The following is a 19,258-nucleotide window of genomic DNA, read 5'->3' as shown; positions in this document are numbered from 1 at the left end:
CAGCACAGGGGGAGAGCGGTGAGGGGCACGTGAGGATCTCTTAAACACTTGCAGCCCAAGGAAGCTAAATTATCAACACCCCTTCTGCTGTGCTTTCCATAGCAACGAAATCTCAGTTTCTGCAGCTTAGATCTGTGCCTAGGCTTGTGCCCCGTGGCTGCAGAGTCCAGAGGCTCTCCATTTCTATCGCAGCTCCTTGCCAGCTCTCCTCCTAAACTGGGCTCTGATCCTCTCAGCCTTTGCCCAGAAGAACTGGGCCATCTAGGGGCTGTCTGGGCCATCACTGTTTCCACACAGGAGCGGCCAACCCAAGCCTTTCTCTAGGGATATTCAACTATTTTCTAAAGGTCTCCCCAGCTGCAGACCCTGTCCCCTCCCCAGGCAGCCCATCCCACTGCCTCACCAGCCCTGCTAACACAACAGAACAGTGTTGTTTTTTCTTTTTTTTCCCTTCCTTATCAAAATACAACCTTGGGACTTCTTGTCCCATCTGCTGTTGGCTTTCCTTTCTGCAGTAAGGGCATTACTAGTAGGTGAGCAGCAAATCAGGGACTGGAAACTCCTTAAACAAGTGCAAATTTGGGGGCAGCCTGAGGTAAGGAGTATTTTGCAGTCTGTCCCACAGCCAAGCCCAGCAGGCAAGTCCTGCTCTTTTCAAATGCACGTGGCAATTGCCAGGCCTGACGGCTGTTCCCCATCCTTGCTTTTCCACCAAGCAAAGATGCCTTGCACCCTGCCTGGGCACCCGGAAAGGCCCCACCACACACTTGTCCTGACTCACTCCCAGAAGCTGCTGGGCCCTCGAGCACTGGGCGGGCTGGCACAGCCGTCCCAGAGAAACAGCTTCTCTCGCTGCTCTGTGCTGTGGTGAAGGTTATCAACCAGGTGGTAACACTGGGTGGTGTTTATGTTTTTATGTTTTACTCCTGCTCAAAGTTCTCCATTCACTTTGCGTTAGCGAAGAACCTGGAGAAATGCTTTCTGCTCTTTTAAAACATTTCTCCTTAATTGTGTTCTATGAGATGTAATCTCTCAATGGAAATCAGTGCACCACCATTACTGAAGGTGTAAGTGGAGGCTAAATCAAAATTGTGTAGTTAAAACAACCAGCAGAAGGTTAGTATTTTCAATAATGATCCTAAATAGACAAATGAACTAGAGAAAAGATGGAACTATGTGTTAACAGCAAAACAAACCATTTAAGAAAATGAAATATTAGTGAATAAACACTAGATGGAGCATATGTTGCACAGCTGAGTTCCTACAGTCACTTTCTCTCCCAGGAATTTTAGGTCTTGGATGTAACCAGCTGCCATGTGGCAAAGAAAACCAGAGCCAAGATGTACAGGAGTTTGTAAGTGTAGCTAAAGCCCAAGCACAGTCACTCATCCTTGTTCAGCAAAGCATTTCAGCAAACGCTTCATCTCCAGAGAGCTGAATGTGGCTTTTAGCCCACAGCTGGCGGCTTTGCTGGGAGCTAAAGGATTAGGGCCTCAGGACGGGGCATTTCTGCTTAAAGCTCATGGCCCTGGCCTGCGAGGACAGCCTGTGCGTGAGCAGTTACCGTGGCTCAGCTGGGACAGGGTGACGACTTAGTAACCTGCTGCAGCTTCACCTGGGCACACGGACCTGAGCCACCTTTTTTTGGGTGGAGGGGTGGGGGGGTGTATCCCCACTCTTGTCTCTGTTGGCCTTTTTGTACCATCACGAGTGAGGAGCTGCAGCTTTGGCTCTCTGTAGCTGAGTAGGGTAACACCTGCCTCAGTTTGCAGGGAAAATCCCAGCTACTGGAGAATTTGCAGGATTCTGTGCATCTCTCCCAAATGAAAAGCGTTGCCTGTATGAGGAAAGGAATGGGGGGAAACCTAATATTTTTTTAAAAATCAGAAGATATTGGATGATTTAGGACTGTTGTTGAAACCTACAAGTATGAAGGGCAGGGTGGATTTTGACACTGACTTCTTGGCTACTTTGTTCTTCTGGTGGCCAGTTTTTTGGGGTTTGTTTTTTTAAAAAGATAACTTCAGTGGACTAAGTGGAGAGGGAAATAGGTAAAATTCCTTTGGATGTGATTTTTCTCCTTGTTTTTATTACGAAACATGGGCTTTGTGTGCGAGTGGGAGCTATTTGAAATAATTGAAAGAAATTTCCTATGGGGAGGCACCAGCCTGCCCGCAGCTCGTGCCGAGCTCCCTCGGCGCTGCCAAGCGTCACACAACGCACCTGTGGTTTCACAGGCGTGACCGTGCAGCACACAAGATGTTCTTGTGTGCGTGTGTGGAAATTTTGAGGGAGATCAGGCAAGACTTCTAGAGATAGGAAGGCTCCAGAAAGTGAGGTGATCTCACTACATCTGTGTTTCCTTTAGTGTTTTTTGACTCATCATAACCAGAACAGTGTGGCCTGGGAATGACAAATTGCTTCTCATCTATTGATTTTGGCTGGGGCTGGTGCCGGTGACCAGCAGAGGTGGAAGGTGGGGGTTTATTTACTGAACAACCTCAGGCTAGATGGGACTTGGCCGACATCTTCGTGGGAGTAGGTCAGAGCCTCCCCAGTGGCCTTGTGAGCTGTCTGGGTCTTGGGATCTGCCACAGGTACCTGGGAAGTGGCCCGTGTTCAGTGCCAGCCATACGGCTTGTCTCTCCCTCTGCTCCCAAAGGAATGAGGGATCAGACAAAATTAGTCTTGATGAGAAATGTGGTAGAGTCGTGTGTGTGACTGCTACTGCTCACTGCCTCCTGGCAGTGGGTCCAGCGGGATTATCGCTGTCAGACACCGTCACTATAAGGCAAGCCTCCCCTGAAGTGTGAGGGATGCCTGGGATAGTCCTTCAGTGCTTCACCTCACTGCCTGTCTCATCCCACTCAGCTTCTCTAGAAAGTTATTTATGTGCTGAGAGAGAGAAGTTGAAGGTCTTTCTTTCAGTTTGTTTCTGAATGCCTGGGTGCACAGCTCTCGTTATTTGAAGACCTTGCTAGGAAACCACCAGCATCTTTAAATGCCTAAAAGCTATTGAAAATCTTGTTCTTGGTTTTTAAAATGGACAGGTCCCCCAGAGTTTATGAACAGAAAAGGAGATTTTCCCAGCCGTGATAGGATTTAAGGAAAATACCAGAGTGAGGAGGAGAAAAATCTGTGCTGAAAATGCAGCCAAAGTGTAAGACTTCCCACCCCCTTCACCCAAGTCCCAGCAATTTAGGGATCATCTCCAAACACATTCATGTAATCTGATCTGACATCCTTTCAAAGGTGTCTGTCAACAGAGCAGTGAGGTGGCTTTGGAATGGGATTTTCCTCTGTTTCTGTCAGAAAGCAATGGGAATGTGTCTACATATTTATGGCAGGTAAATCAGGCCATGCGTGCACCTGTAGGGAAGCCAAAGGCTTGGAGAAAGCAAAGTTTTGCCACAACTGTTTGAATGTCTGAAGGAAGTTGGAGAAGCAACTGTGCCTTCATAGCATGTGGCGCGTCATTTTGCACCAGTCCTTCAGATTAAGACACAATAAACGTTTTGCTTGACCTAGGGTGGGGCAAGCCACTCGAGGGCGAAGGAACATTATCCTAAACCACAGTGTTCAGCTGCTGGTGTGTGAACGCGTGTGGTTGGCTCTGCGGGTGAGAGTCAGTCTCTGAAAAAACACATTTTTACAGGCAAAGCTCAAGTGAGAACATTTCTCAATAATTTCTTTGGTGGAGCTGTTCTCCTGAGAAAACTAGAAAGGACCTTCCTCTGGCTATTTGCATTTGTCAGTAGAAACTGAAGACAAAACAAAATGTACCAGCAGCCGTAATTCTTAAATTGGTGTGAAGAAATAATGGCTGGTTTAGCCTAATTGTGTAAAGAATGTATGGAAAGAGTGATGCCCGTCCACGTGGGACTTGAAATCATAGGTGGTCTTGCAAAGAGTGGAAGCAAGACCTTGAGTTACTGGTTCTTACAGGGAAGTGGTTGCTGTGGAAACAATTTTGGGGTTAACTGAAATTTACCCATGTCTCAGAACATCTGAGATACTTGCCCAGAGACTAGCCCGATGGGCTTTATTTACCACACGTTGCTTTGGAACTGCTGTACTTCCCGAAGAGGCACAAGGCATGAGTAGATCTCAGTGACCTGAACCTTTCTGCCTGGGGGTCCCTTCCAGGGGGGCTGCCTGAAGCCGCAGGGACCCGTTCCCCACTGCACTGAGGGGACAGACTGGCTAGCGCTCAGGTTTCCACATGGAAAATGACTGCTGCAACGCTCGCAAAATAAAAATCCTAGTGACTCTGGAGATTTTGTGCCCAGAAGAGGGCTACTTAAAAATATTCGATGTCAAAAGCTAAATTCCCTAGGATGTTTTTGACTCGAGATTAAAAGCAGTTAAGAACACAGCTACTTTTGGAGTAACCTTGATAACTGATGGCATTACCGAGTATCTACAATGGTGTATCCAGGGATGGCTCTGCTCCTGGGGACGGGAGAGTCCAATCCCACAGGAACATTATACACCTCGCTAAAGTCTCTCTTTGTCCCACAGAGACATGCAGGCATGGCACAATGCAATGGAAATGGCAAATAAGGTGTTCCCATGTGCGAGGAGGAACACCGCAGTGTTGCAGAGAGCTGGGGGATTAGATGCACAGTAGCCCCCCGTGAGGGGTTCCCTGGCTGTCCCCCAGCTCGCAGGCAGAGGTACGTGGCAGCTCATGTGGAGTCAAAGAAAGGCTTGTAAGAGAAAGCCACAAAGTCTTCATAAGGCGATAACCAATTTTTTTCTGTTGTCATTTTTAGTGTTACTTTGGTAACAAACAACCTATACTGTTCCTGTTCTGTACAATATGGTTCCTGCAACCGCTGGGTTATTTGTGCAAGCGTGTGCACACCCCACCCCGATACATATTTTTGTTAAAGACCCTACCCCCTGAAAAGCATTAATCACTGGGCATATATTTCTTTTTGGCATATATAAACGAATTCTGTTAGTCAGCTACCCTCTTAAAGAAATTTTAGCACAAAATGAGAAGAGCAGCTATCAAGGCCTTAGTTCCTGTAGTTGCTCAGCACCAGTGAATAGTTGGGGTGACTTCAAGTGGGGGTTGTCTTTAGTTGTGAAAAGTCAAGCAGATGTTGGTTGTCATTCTCAGCAGCAGTGCCGTGATGTGTAGGTGACTTGAGCAGTGATCTTCCCAACACGTTGTTCAAACTGAACTATTTCAAAACTTAATCTCAGCTAAGATTAATCTCTGGATCATTCAGCTCATTGAGGACTAACTTGTCAGTCAGTGAGTACTTTCTGAAGGGATCTGAGGATACCCTGTACTACATGGAGACTGAGTTTTAGTGGGAACTTGTATTTTCAGGGGCAGGAAAAACCAACAACCTTCTGCTTGCCAAATAATGTTGTATTTGCTCAGAGCTTAGGGTGCCATTTAATACACACATTACCGCTTGAATATAAAGCACTCTTCTGCCTTTCTGTGCCAAACAAGGTTTTATGTCATTTGGACACATGTTTTCGAATTTGCAATCAAACGAATTGAACTCAGTTTGGGGGGTTTCTTTTTGAAAGTTCAGTCATACTCCACATAAAAACAGGGAACGAAGGCAACCAAATGCAAGTTGGCACAAATTTCCTTTGAAAGCCAACCAGTTTCATAACATGAATTAAGACAAGCTATGCTGATTTAATCTTATATTCAGCAGTAAAGAGCAGGAGGGCAGTAAGGGAGAGCACAGCCCCTGTGCGAGGACTCCGCCACGCCGTTGGCAGGGGACAGTTGCTCCGTGCCTGACTTCAGCCCAAGCAGGTTTGGGGTCCTGCATCATTTTACTTTTAATGGTGCCTACAGCTTCATTGAAGGCTGTGTCTGTTTCTTGAGTAGGCAGTTTACCTTGCTAAAGGGTCTGTAAGGGCCTGTGCATTCTGTAGGGAGGAAAGCAGGATTTATGGTAAATGTAATCCTGCCTTCTTGCCTCTTGTGAAACTCTCCCACAGAGATCAGGTTTATTTTCTTATTTTTTTTCCCTCCCTCCTTTTCACTGTCCCCTCCAAGGAAACAAAGTAGTGTTGAGTGTCTGTGTTCAGTTTAGATTACCAAGAAACAGCTATTGTTCAGTATGTTAAAAATAAATTAAATCATATTTTGCTCAAGGTCTAACAACTGTGTCTGATTATCATGTGGTATTTACTAAATCTAAGACAGTCATAACAAGGATTGTCATAATAAACATTTTAAAATGCACACATGCATAAACCTGCTGCTAATGGGGAATATTCAACGTGTGGCAGATGCCTATTTCTATTTTTTTTAAATTCAAAATGGTGCCTACAGTTGTGTTCTCAGAGAAGTGTGAAAACATCTCAATAAATGGCTTCATCTTAAAAACTGATAACTGTCTATAGCTACCTTTGGCTTCAGTGGCAATTATGTGACCTTTTCTTGCAATGTCTATTGCAAGAAATTGCAAGATATTGCAAGAAATATATAATGTTTATCCATTTCCAAAGACAAAGCAATATCCTGTATAATGTTTATATAATATATACCCTATATAATGTTTATCCATTTCCAAAGACAAAGCAACTGCCTCTGCTCCCGTCTGTTTGCAGATACATTTGTGCACATGCTCTCCCAGCTCGCTGTATGAAAATGGCCCGCTTGGACCTCCCCTGTTCCGTACTTCCAAACGGTGTATATCTGCACGTGTGCCTGTGTGCAGGTATTTATGTGTGCGTGTACGTGAAAACACACATCCCGGGGCTGGAAGCAGCCATGATGAGAAGGAGAGAGGCCACGCAGACATGATTATGTTGCCTTTAGTCTTCTCCCCATGCCCAGTGTGCTGCGAGCCCACCTCTGTGAGCCCGGGTAGGCATCTCCGTGTCCGTGCCAATCTGGGCACGATTAGCCTGGCGCCTCCACAGCCCCTAACTGCCAGGCACAGGCCTCTGCTGACTCCACACGAACACGAAGCTCACGATTTACGATGGTATTCAGATGCCTGGCGCTAGTAATTGATTTCCAGGGGAGTTAAGTCTCTTGCATGTCTTTGAGGATCTGGCCCAGAAGCTGTTTGCTGGAAAATGCCTGAAAGCTCCTTGCAGTCAGACGGCAGGGAGCCGAGGCGAGGCTGGGCAGGCTGGGCACTGCTGGCCGGGTGACCACGGTCCCCGGGGACGCAGCTGGCTCGCGTGGTGGCGTGTGCTTGTTTGTACGAATCGGTGTCTGACCTCGGGGTGGGGAGGAAGGACCAACGTGGGGGAATGTTTGCAGAAAAGCATGCGACTTTAATTACGGGATTAGGATTAATTATAGGTAGGATTTAGCAAATACCTGCTTCTGAATACGTTTTCCTGTTCTCTGCCATACGGCATGCGCTTGAATCCTCTGCCTAATGCTCTCTTCTGGGCAGTTTGCCTACAGTCTTGGTGGCGGGCAGCTTTGATAGAGACACTTAAGCAACTGCCACTCGCTCCCCGTTCAGCAGTCGGCGGCGCAAGGCCTGTAAACCTGGACCCGATAACGTGGGACACACAAAGTGATCAAAGCCCAGAGCTGCCTCCCCGCTTATCGGCACGTCATCGCCCTCCTGGCACCGAGCCCGGGACCGGCAGCCGATGCGTCCCAGCACAGGCTGTTTGTTCAAGGTGGGGACTGAGCTGAGGGCTCCTTCTCTGAAGCGGTGGGTGGTGCTACCGGGCGCTGCAGAAGGAGCTCCCCGTGGGGCACGGGCACAGACACTGTCCAAAGAATTTGCCTTATCAGATGTAACGGGTTTATGGTACACAGCCTGTTGACAATGGGCTGATTTTCATGGAAGCGCTTTTAGAGTCAACTGACCATCTCCTGGGGGTGTTAGTTTGGGGATTGTTCTGGCAAAAACGTTTCACATCTACTGCCAGTCCCCTACCCCAAAATCAATGCAAAGACAAACAACCGGAGATGCGCTTCAGACTGAAGTGCTTGATCCAGCAGGCTGAACCTCGAGGTGATGATAATGAATTATGGTGATTACTGGTTGTAAAACAGTGTGCACAGGGAACTACAGGCTTTCTCTGGAAACCTCTCAGCTGCCATTCATCGCTCTTGGCCTTACTCTGCCCTGAGATAGGTTGTACTGGCTGCATGCAGTAGAAACCTCCCAAATTTTCATGGTACAATTGTTTGCATGTTATTATGGTACGACGGTTTGTGAAGTGTATCATAGCATTTTACTATTTTAATCCAAAGCAGTGCCTCTAGCAGTGCTGCTATGAATTATACTCACTGGTAGAAGGGTAAAAAGTTTCCATTTTGCTACCTCTTGGTTCAGACAGCTACGCCGTTGTGAACAAGCCACACGCTAGCAATTGGCTCTAAATGACAAGTGAATAATCTGCTCAGTTCAGTGCCAGTCAGTGAGCTACTCCATTTTATCAGATGTATAGGAGTAGACAAAAGTGAGGGCAGATGACTGTCTCTTTCTGTGGCGATTAATAAAATCAATGTATCCTGAATCTTTGCCCAAATACTTGCAAGTGGCAGAGAGTCTTACTCTGAAGGATATCTACCAGTTTACTGCTCAGAGAACTCTTAGTTCCTCCTTTGATTAAATATTGTACTAAAAGCAGAAAAAAAAAAATATATTCTTTGTGAAGGTGTATTAAGTCCTAAAAGAGACACAAAAGATCAACTCAGGCTATATATATTTTTTTCTACTACAGCCTGGTTTAGGGGTTTCTTTTATGTGTCTGGGAAAACTACTTAGAGGGAGAGCATTGTGTGAATTAGTAGATCTCAGCACCTTTAGGAAAGCTTAGATGTGTATGCAAAAATCCCATTCATTAAAATCAGCAAAACACAAATAGGTGCTAGAGTACATATTTTTCTTAAACACTTCCCAAGAATTGGCAATAGAAAGGAAAATCCTGATTATAAAAGTGCTCTTGGTAATGGCAATGACTGATTGATACAGACGTTGCAGGGAAGATAATCTGTTTTTTTATTAGATTAAACATTACGTAAAGCAGTACAGGTGTCTGCAGATGTAATACTTGTGTAGGCTTGACTTTTCAGATGAGCTAAACTACGCTTGGTGCCACACCTGAGGAGATGAGGGAAAAGTGGCCAGAAACTGCTCTTGCTCTTTTGATCCTGTTGCAGTCACTGGCGCTGCTTGAGGTCTGACTTGTCTTGCATGGCCTGTGGGGCACCTGCAGGTACCCTGCCGCGGTGTGATGTCCTGCCACGCCACTGCCACTGTCACTGTATCTTCATTTGGGGGTAAAAAGGCTGCTCTGTGTCCTGGGTGGATAGAGCCCAGCCATGGCTCTGGGAGCGGCAGGTGTCTGCCAGGCTCCTGGCATCTCTCGGGTGCCTGAGGCAGGCAGGAGGGCTGGCTCTTTGGAAAGGGGTAAGTCTTTATATAAAAAAAGGGGTAAGCCTTCTCTGAGTCTCAGAGACTTCTCTGAGGTTCAGAACTATACTTCCCCTCCTCTTTTTATCACTGTGCGCATACTGATTAAAGTGCTCTACCCTGATCTAGACGGGAGCCATTTAACCCCTAACAAGGCATCAAGATCATGAAATCCCATTAAGAAAAAGAGTCTAATTCTGGGTGCACTGGTTCTTTGGTTGAAGTCTTGGTTGTAGAGAAACTTTTATTTCATGTGCCCCTTTGCAGTGGTCATACTCTAGCCTTTGCAACTTGGACAGTGTTTACTTTAACAGTCCTGGGAGTTCTTGAACTATAAAGCAAGAAATCTGTGTGGGACTCTGAAGTACTTGGCCTGATCTTAATTTGAAACAATTTATTGTTCTCCGTGACTCCTGTTGCAATCCTGTGGCCTTATGCATTGCCTTCTTGCCATAAAATTTGCTTGATTGCCTCTTTCTGAAACTGGCACAACACAACATTTCTGTTCCTTTTCTTGCTTTGATGGTGTACAAAATGTGTTTTCTTGGCTCTCTCCCTCATGCCGCTTCATGACTTTTTTTTCTTTTAAATAAAAGCAAAAGGCTTTGGAAGCTCTATTTTGGAGATGAATTGTTACCACTTACAATATTTCCATTCACTGTGCTTTGCCGAGCCTGTCGAGAGAAAGAGCAGCTTCTCTCTCCCTTATCTTTATTTGCTGTATTCTAACTTTGCAGCTCCTCAGAACCCTAATGTCCCAGTCCAAGGGAGATATGAAAACAATAACAAATGTCTGTAAAATATTTTTCTTGAAAAAGCCTCCTGTCTCTCAGATAATTTTTGTTGGAAGGTTACTTGCCATTAAAAAGGTTCCTGCACTTTGTATACTCTTCCCACCTTTTCTCAAACAGTGGAAGAAATGATCTTGCCTCAGAAGGTTAAACATACTAGACTACTCCATCCAGACAGAAATCAGGAGGATGTTTTAAAACTATTTAGCAACAGTTATTTTCCTGTTTTATTATAAAATATTGCAGGTATTATCATAATTGTTAGGATGTTCTGATCTTAGTCATGACCTGACACTGTTCCATTCGCAAACCTCAAGCAGATATTATCTCATGATCATATTTCCTATATGGGTAAATTTTAATTTTTATGCTTGATAAAGACCAAGATGACCATAACCACAACTAAACATTCATTTGGTTAAAATGGTTTCAAAATTGGGCTTTTAATTTGTATAAAAGACCCTTTGTTCTCTGGGTCATATCTGTGGGTGGACATGAGGTTGGAAGTTGCTAGATGGGGGACAGTGGGTCTACCAATGTACATCTCTTCATAATCTGGCACTTGGGTGCAATCACCACCAAAGACTCTAGTGTACTCCCCTACACTGCCTCCATGGCTGAACTGCACACATACATCCCTGTGTCATGCCAGATAGATCTGCCCATACAGGCCTTCTGTCTTTCCCTCTTGTGCAGCAGGTAAGAAATGCTTCTTATTCAAGTCTACTTCAACACATAACCACTTGACTAGTCAACGGGCAGAGAGACAAAGATTGAAATAACTGTTACTTCTTAACAAGTGTAACATCTACAGGCCTACACAGATGCCACTCTCTTCCCATTATACAAGTGCAAAGATAAGGGTACCATGACACCACCAAAAAAACTTCCAACTTGAGTTGTAAAATACTCCCTGTATGTTTGATTCAGTGAATACTTTTATAGTAAATGTTTGCCATGTCTCTCAAAAGCACAGTAAAGAAAAAGAATACTTCTGGAACACACACACACACAAAAAAGACACACCCTTCTCCCTCCCCACCCCATTATCCTGGATCCATGAGAATATATAGTGATTTAAACTCCAAAGATGCCATGCAGCAGAATTAATCTCCTATATGCAGTCCAATGTGCTATGCTTTAAAGGACTTGAAATTACCGTATCTATCACCTTGGAATAACCCAACGAAGGCCAAAGGAAAGCAAAGCCAAGTACTGAAGAGCAAATACTATTGCTCACTCAAGTCTCTCAACTCTACTCCAAGAGAAACAATATGAAATGTTCAGTGCAGCCATTTGGACCCATGATTGCTGGTAACTGTGAGACTCGCAAATACACAGGCTCTAAAGCTCGTCAGCGATCAGCTGTCCTGTCTAACTGTTATAAGATGTCTGCAGCGGGAGCTGGCACTTGGGTTTCATCAGTACTGCAGCCAGGATGAAGGGCTATGCCAGTGATGACAGGCTGACAAACCTGTTGCAATCCCGCTGCTAAACTGGATCAAAGGGGGACACCAGCCTCCCTTCAGCTGCCTGCTCCACTGTGAGGCAGAGGTGGGGCTGCGACCACATGAGGAAATGGGATTGGAGGGGGAAATTAAAGCACTTCAGTTCGTAATCAAAATCCAAGTCCCTGGTCAGGGAGTGATTAGCTGTTGCCTGAGCTGGCAGGCTGCTAAACTCCCAGATGCTTGGTCCCAGTGCGCCAACCTTCCTTCGTGCAGGGCATGGACCTGAGGCTCCCTTTCCCTGCTGACGCCTCCCAGGCTTTCAGACAGTCTCTAGTGGCTTTCCTCCTCCCCAGGCCTCCTCGGGTCTGCTGTGACCTGTGCCAGCTCCAACCCGCCCCTGGAGCTGATGCCTGCAGCCGGCTGGCTGGGGCATGCCTAGAAGGTTGGAAATGCACTTCAGCACCCTTTGCTAAGGGAAGAAATTAGACCCCTCTTCTACAGCCTGAGTAAGACTCTGCTCGAGCTGCTGAGGGCTGCTCTGAGTTTGACAGAAAAATTTGGCACCTGCCTTCGAGAGAGGATGGTGGGCTGTGAGCTGAGAGTGGAAGGACTTGTGCCTGTGTACTCTATTCACCAGAAGGCACTTAAGCCCAGGACAGAGCTAGGATTTAGGACGAACTGCAATCTTCAGCTTTTCCTATTTGGCTGGCTTAGGCAGCTCCCCAAACAGTGACTTTTGTGAATCCCCCTCTGAGGCACTTAACTCCCCTTACACACTCACACAGAGTCCAGGCATCTAATTCTGGCATGTGGACTCCATTATGGGGCCAGATGCAAACATCCCCTCATGGATTAGGATCTGAAAGGTTCTATATCCTGCATTGTCAATCACCTAAGGCCTCCTTTTCCTCTCCCCAGTCTTCCTTTTTTGTTTCAAAATCTGGATTCTTTTGAAGCAGATATGCATTTTTAAAAATTGTTCTTGTATCTATGCAAAGTAGTAGTTAAGGCACGTGCTAGCTATTCCCAGGATGATGCAGTTAAGACAACAGTGACTAACTTCACAAAATCTGGTGTTAGAAAAATCAGTGCACTTAAATGAAATCATATTCTTCCTCACAAACTTTGCTCACCAGATTCATACTGCTGAACATCAGAACCAAAGGTTCCTGGCTACCTACAAACCATGACTTAACCAAACAAAAAGTAAATGCACTAGACAGATACTTCTCTAGCAAGGAAAACGGAGCCTTATTTCTCCAAACAGCAGAATAGCTATCAGCAATGCTTACAGTGATTTTGTTTTGTTTGACTGTGAGATGGGGCACCTACATTAATTGTAAGTTAATTTTGTGTTAGGTCAAGAAACCTGCTCAGATTTTCAGATGTGAGTAGAAATCACGTATTCTTTATAGAAATACTTCTAATGTGCTTTGTGGAAGGCTTGTTTAACCCTGCTGAGGAAAGAGATAATCTGGAGTACATAATTATAGCCCACAGGCTCAGAGTTTGAGAGGGTTTTTTTTAGGTCTGAGCTGTATTCCCTGAAAATTGTTGCAAAATTCTCAGTAAATTAAATAATAAGGCTGATTAGATCCTGCACGAATGAGCTCCTTAAAGGACTGTGCTTGCAAGTTGTGCTAGTAAAGTCATCCAGAGACTCATGTTTCCAGAAGATGTGTTTGCAGCTTTGTGAGCTCCAAAACCCTTGGAGGGATACTCTGGCAGGTACCAGCACTGCACGCAGGGTGCAGTTTAGGCTGTGTTTAGAGGAGGAGCACGTTACTGCTAAAGGAATACTAAATGGCAAAGCACTTCTTGCTGAGAAGCAGCCGTACCAGCAACTCCGAGCCATGTACTGGGATAGTAAGCCCTGCCCATACACACACCCCTAAGTATATGCACACAAATGAAACAGTAAGTAAGAATTAAAATAAAGAAATCAAAACCTCCCGGGTCAGCTTTGCTGGTACTACTGCATCTGTATGAGTAGCTTGTGGTGGCATCCCTGTTTCATGCTGCTGGCTGCTGGGACCCCAGAGCACAGAGGAAAAGGGTACTGAGCCAAGGGGAACGTGTGAAGGAATTAACTGAGATACCAGAGATTTAGCAGCTCTCTGCTTGGGAGTGAGGGGTTCTTCCATCTTCACTGATTTAAGCTTTAATAATAAATCAGCAGTGACTGTACTGGACAAAAACCTAAGAGCTTTTATAATCTGTGGGATTGTATGGCCTCCATGTTTGCTCTGTCATTAGATACTATTTTCTTTATAGGTTTTTGAAAGTAACATTACGGAAAGGGGAAGTCAGGCAAACTTACAGAGAGTTTTCATCTCTTCGTTTAAGACATAGTGGGCAAAATGTACAAACTACTGCCACGTGACACTGCCACTGCTTTTAAATGAAGATTTGGATGGATTCATTTCAAATCGTATCTATAGAAAAAAAAATATCACCCTCCACTTTTTATTCTTTTCAACCTAAAAGGCAGCACTGGTAATCAAAATCACTAAGAAATTATAAAAAAACCAACTAGGTATCATTCCTTTTTTGGCAGTTTTGTTTCTTTTGCCTATTTAGGCTCTAGACTGGATTATCTTCTAATGCATGTACAAATCTCATAAATCACCTTTGAGAACTGCTGTTAAATTCTACCCATGCCTCTCCTCTTCCTGAATTCCTTCTTATTTTATCTCTCTTATCTTTATGACTAATAGCTGTACCTTCTTTTATCCCTGTACTTCTATTTATTCCCCAAACGATGCAGTCTCTTAACAGTGGTCAGTTGAAAATTATTTACTTTTTTTGATATTGTAATACTGATTACATGCCGTTATGTCTTTGATTTGGAATGAAGGCCTCATCTTGATTAAATGTGACATCTAAACTGAACTTGTCTTCAAAGGACTAAGCCATGACAAATCCAGAAGAAGGGGAGAGATTTGTGTTTTCCTGTACTTGCAGTCATCAGTATATTGCGACCGTACAGCGCTGGTGTGGCATTCATAATGTAGTGGTAACAGTTAGGGAAGAGAAGGCAAACCTACTCAGTTTTCATTTGGAAATGCAAAATTATTAACACAATATTGTTGAAGAATTTTCCTGGCTAGTTTTCCATTGGCTGCCTCAGGCTAAAAATGACTGCTGAAGTTTAATATTTTATGAATTCTCCTGACTATGAAGGTCTAGTAATTCTCCTTGGGAGGATCTGTGACACAGATAAAATGCAGAAATCTGAACAGATGTGATGGAAAACTGTATGCAGTAGTGAGTGTAACTTTGAGAAATTTGTGTCCCATCGGTTCCTGTGCATCAATTACACTGGTAAATTTATTTTTTAACGTAAAAGAAAAAAAGAAGAGTATTTCCTAGAGTTCAGTAATTCAGGCCTCCACAATTGTAAAGAAAAATGGAACATGATCTGGAACAGACTTTTCTCAAGTGACTCAATTAATTACTTCCATGTGAGAATTAGCAACATTAGAAGCTTGTGAAATTCAACAGTCGGGGAACTGGTCACTTGTGCAGACAGGTAATTTGACATATATATAGATAACCCCATTAATTTTTAATGAGAACTATAACCTGCATAAAGTTTGCAAGTTGTTAAATATTTTTAAATGGATCCCAACCTATATATGCGCAGACACTTATCCATGCAGTAGACTATGACCTGTTTTTCTTAATCAAGCAAAACTACAATGAAAATTTTGTTCAATTAAGAACTGAAGAATTTGGCTTAGTTTTATTCAATTCTTGGCAGTAGGAAAAACTGGTCTTTCCAACAGTAAGTGCCAGTGCAAAATATTTTGGCAAGGAACAAATGTCAATTTAGATCTATGAAATTCCCATTTTCAGGCAGTAAAATTAGAATTGCTCTGGTTTGTATTAGCTTAAAAATACCCAAACCCTGGCCTACTGTTGTGTAGCTAAGTAAACAGGTATCCACCACTGGCCTAGATTCTGTCCTCAGTTAACTGCAGTGGAGGTAATTCCTATTTATAAACAGAATAACCAATATCACCGCGTCCTATCTTTTCCATGTGATATTGGTATTCTCCTGCTGTGGAAATGATCACAGTGGTTAAATGTATCTGGTTTGAAGTGGACAGCAGTGATTGTTATTGAGTCCATTTACTGCATCTAATCTTGCTAATGACGACATTTAATGGGATGTCACAGATGAACAGCTTTACTTGCCTAGCCCCTCTGAGCTAAAAGGAAAATTTCCAAAGATGGAAGAGTTGGAAGATAAGTAGGAGTGTTGCTTTCCTTTAATTTTTTTTTGAAGGAAATGTTTTTCTTATCATTCTTTTCATCTATTCAAAACTACCCCAAATTCTTCCTGGAAATTGGGCTGGAGATGTCATGAGAACAGACATTATTTCATATATCTGATACATTTTTTTTTTTTAAACTGGCGACAGAGATCCCATTTAATTAAATGAAAGCAGACTTCGGATGTCTCTGTTGATGTACAGTCCTAGGCAGTAGGAGAATGAGGGAAGAACCTGTAAACTAAACCTATCTATTAAATTAAAAATACATACTTATGTTCAGACTTGACTATTGTTTTACAAGGAACTCCCAAGAAAACATGCATGTGGATCCCATTTCCTGCAGAAGTTTGCTTTAAACACTCATGAAATCCACATATCATACTTCAAAGATTTCTTAGTTTAGCTAGAAGTAGGACTGTAAATGTTCTGCTCATATCCTTCACCATGGCTTAGCTGATGCTATCAGCCAACCCTCCTCATACCTGTGGAAACGACTACTTCTCTTTGGCTTGCTAGGGAGCTCTGTAGGCCAAGTGTCTGTGCTGCAATCAGGTCTATAAATCTTCTACATTATTTGTACGCTGGAGTTTCTCTTGCCATTGTGATGAAGAAATAATTGAGTTGCAGAACTCCACCAGTACATATGAAGCTCATTGAATTTTATTCTCTTACAAAAGCATTATTTTGTAAATGGAAAAAAAAAAGCATAAATGTAAGCAGATACATATGTTTTTGATATTTGAACCCATTTAATTATATCATTAGTTTTGCCAAATAACATGACATGGACAAGTTAGATGTTAGCCTTTTTTATAATTTAACCAAAGTGATCACGTATATTGTGTGCTGGCTACAGACACTATTATGTTTGATCTTTGTCCAACCACAGAAAACTGGTGCAAAAAGAAGCATGGGAGGACCCAGGGTTTCCAAATGTGTTAAATGCATTACAAAGACACTTGAAACTTACTCATCCTTCAGTCTTGTTCACTATTGGTGATGATGCCTCACTGACTAAAAGTAATAATCCTAAATTGAATTGTTTTGTAAAGAAATGCAGTGGTGCCATCTTTTTTCCTTGTAATTATAATATAGATGATTCTCAAGAAAAACACAATGTGGAGGTTACCACATTTTAAAATGCACATCGATGGCCTTGCTCGGCTGTGTGCTGCCAAAGCACGCGCATTAGAAACGAGCTGAGGTGGCAGCGTCCAGATCCAGAAAAGCCAACAGTTTTTACTGCAGATATAACACAGACTCCCGCAGTTGCTATCTCTGGATGTGGGGCTGATGCTCTGAATCAGAATGGTGAAACAGGCACATGCTGAATGTTTACTGTTCTCATAAGATATTCTTTCTTTCCTACAGTGCTGGAGGGGAGGGGGTTAGAAAATGATAATTGTGAAACACTGTTCCTGCTTCCTATGAGGACACGCTGCCCCTAGAGAACTAAGGAAATATCTGGCTTACATGTTTTCCCAATGAATTCCTAAGGATAGACTTAGACATGCTAGTACCTCTGAAAAAGACCAAAGGCAGATTATAAACTGTCTGGTACTGCAGAGTTAAATAATGGATTGGCCCCTGGCTCTGAGAAAAACTCCTCTGTTGGACTTGAATCCTGCCTGCTTACGCACATCATGGGACTACAGTAGAGGGTGGCAGAATTCTGGTTATGAGTCCTGATCTGGTATGTCCAGACACCATCACTCAAGCAGCAGGCTCAAATTTTAAAAGAACTAGGGATTTTTAAGCATGTGTGCAAGGTTGTTCAAAACCACCTCTATGACCTTGGGCAAGTTACTTACAGCACCATTTTCTTTCGTTCCTATGGAAAAGGCACCTGATCCACCAGCCCCTACCCGTTCTCTGCACGTGTATGTATTGTTTGCTATCACTCACCAGCTCCTACTTTTTGGCATATTCTAACCCCTGCTCACAGGTTTCTTCCACCTTGAGCATTACAGTTTGTATGGGAGGAGGAAGGGAGGAATGAAGAGAAACAAGCCAATGGGCAGTGGAGTTTCTTGTAGTGTCTTAAGGTCCCGCAGCTCACACATCTCATTTAGGACACATCTGGAGTTCAGGACTCCAAACGGGATCTGCAGTGGAGGAACAGAAGTAACTTGGTGAGCCAGCCTGTGGTGAGCATCAAGACGGTGCAGCCTGACTGGCTAGTGGTACCCATGCGACCTAGTTTAAAGCTAAATCTTTGATACCTCTGCAAAACATTGCAGAAGTTTCTGGGGCTGCTGTATAGGTATTGCCACGCTTTGCCAACCTCCTTCAGTTCCTCATTTGTAAAATGGGTCTGAAACTCCTTACTTATCTCTGAGTGATGCTGTAAGAAGCACGTTGAGCATTTTAATGAGGCTACACTAAGTCATCAGACTTATCTTTCTCCTGCTCATGAGTGTGTAACACACTAACTTACAGAGGAAAGAAGCTTTTGGTCGCAGGAAGCTCTTTTATGTACTACATTGCCTCTCACAGTCCCCAGTCCCTGCAGTTGACTGTTTACATGTCTCTGTGAACCTCTAACTTTAAACAAAGCCACACAGAGACCACAAGTTAGTCGTGATGAGCAGACACATTTATTCAGGTTTTCTTCAGGGCTATGAGACTCGAAAGAATAGTTTCCTGAAAATACATTTGTCAGGAAGATGAGCACTCAAGATAAACAATATAGTGGAGGCCAAAAAAGAAATTAAAACAGGACATACCCCCCACATTGTTTGCTTAAGCAAAATCAGATGGATTTGTCTCTGGAGACCCCAGGAGTGGAGCTGCTTTTTTTATTCATGCTAGGTGCCATATTTTGTCTGCTCTTTTTTTCTGGCCTTGCTTTTGTATATGTTATAGTGTCTAAAGCAATTATTCACATCACTTACTTTACTTCATCCATGCAAATTAGAACTGCAGTTGCAGTTAATAGGAAACTGTAGGTGCTATCCCCATTTTTTCTTAAATCCTCACTGTATTACTTACATTCTACATGCTATTGCTTCTTCTGAACTCATTGCTTGGCTTGAGCAAATGCAATCCATTAACTCTATTTTAACCCCCACACAAGCATCCTCCCTACGCCTTTAACTATAACAGCTTTCAAGAACATTTGCCTTTGCAGTCTGTGATGCTGTTAAGAGATGGAATAGTACTTTACAATTAAAGGGACACATTTCTGTGTCATGACATTATCGTTTACCCTGGATTAGATCACTATTTTATATGTTTTGAAGCCACCTGAAATTAGCTTGCTTCTGTAAGATACCTATTCACTCCAGTTTTAAAAACACCAGAGCAGCCGTTTTCAGAGTCTTTTCCAGAAATGCTTCAGTCCTAGAAAAATGTGT

General features: G+C 43.5%; 1 protein-coding gene across 2 annotated transcripts in view; it reads right to left on the bottom strand.

Moving 5' to 3' along the window:
* COL8A1 (collagen type VIII alpha 1 chain) overlaps positions 1-19,258 on the bottom strand; it is a 92,461-nt gene that overhangs the window by 7,202 nt on the left and 66,001 nt on the right. The window lies entirely within an intron of this gene.

The sequence above is a fragment of the Strix aluco genome, chromosome 2, assembly GCF_031877795.1.
Source record: "Strix aluco isolate bStrAlu1 chromosome 2, bStrAlu1.hap1, whole genome shotgun sequence".
In the NCBI taxonomy this organism is placed as follows: Eukaryota; Metazoa; Chordata; class Aves; order Strigiformes; family Strigidae; genus Strix; species Strix aluco.
Note: the sequence above shows the minus strand (reverse complement) of the source record. Positions and strands in the feature narration are given on the sequence as shown.